The sequence below is a fragment of the Ursus arctos genome, unplaced genomic scaffold (genome assembly GCF_023065955.2).
Source record: "Ursus arctos isolate Adak ecotype North America unplaced genomic scaffold, UrsArc2.0 scaffold_14, whole genome shotgun sequence".
NCBI lineage: Eukaryota > Metazoa > Chordata > Mammalia > Carnivora > Ursidae > Ursus > Ursus arctos.
In genome coordinates this window covers 23,583,354-23,590,234 of record NW_026622808.1, presented here as the reverse complement: position 1 = coordinate 23,590,234, position 6,881 = coordinate 23,583,354, and the positions used below count along the sequence as shown (strand labels likewise).

General features: G+C 39.6%; 1 pseudogene; it reads right to left on the bottom strand.

The window, feature by feature from the left end:
- Positions 1–4,001: 4,001 nt before the first annotated feature.
- On the bottom strand, positions 4,002–4,954 carry LOC113249267 (olfactory receptor-like protein OLF4; annotated as a pseudogene).
- Positions 4,955–6,881: the final 1,927 nt, after the last annotated feature.

Below are 6,881 nucleotides of genomic sequence, written 5' to 3'. Positions count from 1 at the left end.
ACATTTGCATCAACATGGATGGGACTGGAGGAGATTATGTTAAGTGAAATAAGTCAAGCAGAGAAAGACAATTATCATATGGTTTCACTCATATGCGGAACATAAAGAATAGCATAGAGGACATTAGGAGAAGGAAGGGAAAAATGAAGAGGGAGAGATCGAAGGGAGAGACTAACCATGAGAGATTATGGACTCTGGGAAGCAGGCTGAGGGTTTCAGATAGGAGGAGGTTGGGGGGATGGGTTAGCCCAGTGATGGGTATTAAGGAGGGCACGTGTTGCATGGAATACTGGGTGTTATATGCAAACAATGAATCATAGAGCACTACATCATAAACTAATGAAGTACTGTATGGTGACTAACATAACATAAAATAAAAATAAAAATAATAATAATAATAATAATAAATCAGAGGGTGTCACTGGTATGAAGAGAACAAGAGTGGGTATCAAGAAGAGAGGGGATATGAGTGTCATTTTGTAATTGGAGTTCAGACAAGACCAGTACAAAAGATGACATTTGAACAGATACCCTAGGGAAGAGAGGGTAGGAGCCACGAGCATGTCTGGGGTGGTGTGTGCTGGCAGAGGGAATGGCCTATGCAGAGGCCCTATGGATTATACTACTTTGAGCTATTGAGTCCAAAAGAGGAACCAAGTGTTCTAAGGGGAATAAGCAGGAGAGGGATGAAAGATGTCAGGCAATTTCAAAGATGTAGGTAACTTCGTTGCTGGTTAAACTTCAAGAAAAAGGAGTCACTCACCCGCACTATACACTTCTTGTATTTTTTAAATCTACTTGCAAAGGTGTCCTGTAAATTGAAATAGAGCCCCTCCTCAGTACCATCTGATGATTGAGTTCTTACGTTTGTATTATAAGAGTCATCTTGGATATATTACACTGTGAACACAAGATTTTGGACTCTTCTCACTCCACAAGGCACACACACATGCACACACACACACACACACACACACACACACACACAGACTTACACTCCAATTCATTGCTCCCTAGGCTGTGTTCTTACCATGACTCCTCATCCCCAGCCTCAGGGATGAACCTGGAGCGGCAGTAACTCAGGCTGTTCACATCACTGATCACTCCCCTAAACAATGTAAAATGCTACCTGACATTCCAATTTGCAAGCTTCCCATGGACAGACATATTTACCTATACAAAATTTAAAATTTTTATGAACAATATATCCAACCAATAGTCAATAAACAATAGTCTGTCAACTTCATTTGGAACCCTGGTAACTGCAGAACAGACATAGAGTTTATAAATATATTATAATTGGGAATTTAATAATGAACAAGGTGATCAAGTACGTAAATATTTGCTCAAATTTAGTAATGGTTTAAGAAAACAACAAGAAATCTATTGCACACTCATCAGCTTGTGAGACAATGTAAAGATCTCTTGTGCTGGTTTAGTTAGAATTCTTAAACATGTAGCAATAGAATTTTCTCTAATTCTGTTGGCAGAAATGTGAACTGTTACAATGGGGAAAACAACTAAAGACAGCTATAAATATGAAAATACACATATTCTTCAGCTCAGAAATTCTCAATCTCTATTGAGAATCACTATTGTCATCGAACTTTACATCAGAAACTGGGGATGTATTGTATGGTGACTAACATAATATAATAAAAAACATTAAAAAATAAAAATAAAAAATAAAATATCAAAAAATAAAAAATAAAAAAAATAAAAGAATAATTGTGTGCTATCAAGATGGGTCACTAATTCCAGATTTAATGTCCAAAGACTTGGAATAAAAAAATGTGACAGAATGACCTTTACAACTGGAGAGCAAGCACTCTGTAAGTGATAATTTTGTTCTTACATAAAGATATATGGATTAAAATATGCTTATGAAGTTAAAGACAGTCTTTGGTCAAAAGACAATCTTTGGTAAAGAAGAGATGATGGGCAAAGATGACACAACTGTTAGAAATGGATCTCATCGCAAAGAGACAAAAGGACCCCTGGGGAATGACAGAGATGCAGAAACAAATGGGAAATATGTATCAAGGTGATTTGTTAGCACTTAGAGTACAAGTTACCATTAATTTTCAATTTTTTTATCACAAGGATTGGCAAGTGAAGAATATTAGTGACAGCTCTATGGTTCAGGATCGATAATAAATCAAAAAAGCAATAGAGAAAACACCATATAACCAAGTGATTGATTTGAGTCCACACTACTAATACACAATTCCCCACATATACATCTATACATAGACACTAGAACTCAATGCAAACAGCAAAGTTGGTAAAATAAAAACAAAAACCAGCTCAGTTTCTTGTTTGAAAGAATGCAATCAACAACGGGAATAAAAAACCCCTAACCCCACTGTACAAATGCAAAGACCTGGTAAAGACAATGAACAATACAGAAAACCAATGAATAACTAATCCACAAATATGTTCAGCTTCTCAGGTAATGAAATCATTGCAAAGCAAAGCTCCTTCACATTGTTTTCCTCGTCAGATCATTGCTTTCATGTGAATACCCAGAGAAACAGGGGATGCTGTGAAAAGTATGTCTCATGAATTACTATTGCAAGGTCCTATCTGTAAGCAGTAAATCAGTATAGGTCTTTCTCATCAGTATGGAAACAGAATCCAATATGCCACATTTAAAGACAAAATGAAATGCCCTGACTTCATCGGACATCCCGCCATCCCTAATATTCCTATCCCCTTTAATTGCAAAACTCACTGGTTGTGTTCTATTTTACTGGAAGTACTTTATGCCTCCCGCCCCCTGACTTCATTGCCAACAATCACCCATGTGCTGCTGAGCTCAATGTTCACTTCTTTCTTTAACATCATCAATGACTCCATTAATCAGCTCATCAGGCAAAAAAATGAGCATAAAGATCTCTAGGTTCTAGGTTAGGCTGGTCATTGTCCGCTGACCTCAGGTCAATGCACCAGACTTGGATTGTCTCTGACCCTTTCCTGCAGGACCTGCTGGAGTCTGGGAGTCACCTGAATGGGAACTCTGAGGAAGGGGTCTCCGTGTGGCAGTCTGAATTCCTCCTGGGTGGGGATATTGGTGGCTAAATTCTGTCCCCACACAAGATGGCAGGAAGGAGGCTGCTGTCAGTCTCCTGGCCAAACGTAGGACTCCAGAAGCAACAACCAGGTCCCATCGAGGCCAAGGTGGCACAGGCAGAGGGACTGCAGCACAGGAGATATTTAGAACTTCCTCTGTCTGTTCATCAGGCACGTTTCCCTCCTGCTCCCCCAACCTCTAAGGACATGATCTCCCTATGGGACACTGGTGTGGACACAAAGGAAAGTATCATGGAGATTCTGTGTTCCCAACACACCAGCTTATAACCAAGTGAATCCAGAGTTAATTACTCCTTCCTTGGGAACTCCACTGCTCCCAGAGTTCAGACCTCCTGGCACCTTACCCAACCCTGACTTCGACTTTTGCCCAAAGTCTAGGACTGAGCAATCTGTCTGGATTAGATACCTTGGATCTCCAAAGTGTTGACTTGTGATGCAGATACTGCCCTACCACCTAAAGAAAATTGCTGTTTTCCTTTCCAACAATGAGAAGAACTGTTTATTTGATTTGAACCTTGAACCACTACACACCTCAGCTGTAGGACTCATTTGCCAAACAATTAGGAATTTCATGCTTGTAAATTAACAGCTGTCATTTAGTCCCTTGTTGTGAAGCATTTGTTAACTGTAAGAAATATATTTAGATTTTTTTTGCACTATAATATGATCTTGTAATGGTAAAGTAGATTCTTCCTGGTAGTCTCCAGAATGAACCAAGTCTTGCAAATGCAAATGTTTTTAGCCCAATGAGAGCCATTTCAGGCTTCTGATCCCCTGAATACTAAGAACATAAATGTGTATTAAAACACTAACATAATCCTTTTACATAGTAGCAGGAAATGAATGCAAACATTTATACAAAAAAAAATTGTTCAGGAAACTGAGATTAAGCAATTGTAGGCAAATGTTCAGTCCTTTGACAATTGGCCATGAAGTATGCTTTCACAAAGACTGCTTTCAGAGCCCTTTTCATGTCTTTGTTCCTCAGGCTATAGATGAAGGGGTTCAGCATGGGTGTGACCACTGTGTACATCACCGAGGCCACTGCACTTGCGTGGGAGCTCTGGGGAGCAGCAGAGCTAAGGTACACTCCTAGGCTTGTACAATAAAATAAGGAGACAACTGAGAGGTGAGATGCACAGGTGGAAAATGCTTTATACTTGCCCAGGGCTGATGATATTCCAAGTATGGTGGAAACAATCTTAGAATAAGAATAAAGGATCCCAGCAAAAGGCCCACCACCCAGCAGGACAGCTGCAAAATACATCACCACGTTATTAAGAAAGGTGTCAGAACAGGCAAGTTGGATCATCATATTGAGTTCACAAAAAAAGTGGGGGATTTGGAAGTGTGTACAGAAGGACAGCCGCAACATCATTAAACTTTGTAACAAGGAATTCAGGATGCACATGATCCAGGACAACAGAACCAGCAGTCCACAGAGCCGGGGGTTCATGACGACCGTGTAGTGCAGGGGGTGACAGATGGCCACAAACCGGTCATAGGCCATCACGCTCAGCATAAAGAAGTCTAAGACACCAAAGACTATAAAGAAATAAATCTGTGTGACGCAGCCTGCATAGGTTATAACTTTGCTCTTTTTCTGTATATTCACCAGCATCTTGGGGATGGTGGTGGAGGTGAAACAGATTTCTACAATGGACAGGTTGGCCAAGAAGAAGTACATGGGAGTGTGGAGGTGAGAGTCTGAGCTGGCGGCCAGGATGATGAGCAGATTTCCAAACACAGTGATCAGGTACATGGAGAGGAAAAGCCCAAATAGGAGGGGCTGCAGTTCTGGTTCCTCTGATAAGCCAAGAAGAAGAAAATCTGAAATTTGTGTATTATTGCCTGGTCCCATGTGATGGAGGTGACTTGAAGGAAAGAAGCAAACGGCATGACTAATTCTTATACAACCATTTATTAGTCATAGATTCCAAATGTTACTCTTTATATTTTGTAGTCTAGAAATTCATTTCAATATGTTGTGCATGGATATGGTCCCCTTCAATGAATCTCTTGTATTCCAATCCCTTTGTTCCCCAAAAGGCCATGTATTCCACAGTTTTAATTAAAAAATTATCCCCAATTTCAGAAATATAAATTGAGTGTTGGCAATGTTTTAGGCATTCTATAGGCAAGGAGTATAGGTTCTAGAAAAAAAGAAGTCCCTATCACGCAATGATGGAGAAAGAATAAATTAACAAATAAGAAAATAAATTATATTTCTGATGGTAGCAGGTGGTAATATGAAGAAAAGGAAAAGAGGGATAAAGCAGAGAGTGAATGGGGCATGTTATTTTCATGAGCATGGAGACCAATTCTGCAAACAAGGTGACATTGGAACACAGACCTCAAGTAAGAGATGGTGGCAGATCAAGGATTATGGGAAGTGTGTTCCCAGCAGAGGGAATGGCCAGTGCAAAGGCCCCAAGGAAGGCACTTGTTTCCAATGTTCAAGTCAAAGAAGAAAAGTCTATGCTGCAAGGGAAATGAACAGGAGAGGGACACTGAGGAGAGAAGCTTTCAGACTTGCTGAGGAGGGAAGTGGCCTCTCTGCTACCTCTGAATCTTCAAGGCACAGGGACTTTCCTGTCCACACTGCCTGTCCCACTGCATTCATCATATTGCAAAGGCATCCCATGAATTGAAGAAGATCCCCTTCTTAGTGGCCTCTCTTGATTGAGTTCTGGCCACTGTGTTGTGTCACCTTGGGATTTATGAGTCCTGGCATCCTGTTGTGGGGACTGCTCACACTCTAAAGTCACACACGCACAGGACACCATGGCCCCCTTTGTTGCTATTCCCTGTCTTTCTCAGCCCCCGCCATCTTGATTATACCAGGAATGGATCTAATCCAAGCAGCCAGATCACCAATCTTTCCCCTGTGAAGTGCAGAAATGCTGATTCTTAAGCCTCCCATGGATAAATTATATATATATGTTAAGAAATATATATTAATAGTGTACACCCCCCAAAATGAGAAAACAGATTAAGCAACACTTCACAAAAGGAAGTATACACAATACAACAAATGTTGGGCATTTTTATATCCAACATAGAAGACTTATTTTTCCTATATCTCCTGCATCATTATTTGGCTGATTCATTTCTATGGGGTCTGATAGGAGATGAGGTTAGCCCCTTTTTCCCTTTTCTTATGTGACATCTCTTATTGACATTCTTGGGCTTTGGGTATTGATCTCTCCTTTGACAGACCCAACGGGCACACTCTAACCCTCATTCTGGATTTCATCCAATGTGCAAAGGCATTCCCAGACATTGGTCTATAAATCCTGCCCACACCATGACAATTCTATCTTTTTGTTCTCAATAATTTGCTTCATATCATTCTGTCTGTGGACAACATATCATACACACATTTATTTCATTGCGCTCTGTCCTCACTGTTACGATTCATGATTCAAAAGTGCAGGGAATTTGTCTTCTTTGTTCACTTGGTTTTTTTCAGTAAGTTATGTGGATATATGTGTTTAATTTAAAAAGACCCACAATATCAAAAGTTATAGAATGAAAAGTATGAAGGCATCACAAAACCTGGTTAAAATGTAAAATGAGTAGTTTTAAAACACCTGTCCTAGGTGAATTTGTATGAAAAACCAAAATGGACTGAAATAGGATATAAAATTGCAATCATTAATGATATCAACATGAATTAATAATTAAATTGCTCAAGTCATAAACACAAAAGAATGTAACATATAATGTTCCTAGAATTCTCAGTTTTTACTTGTTAAATGAGTTGGAAATTAGGTCTCAATGTATAA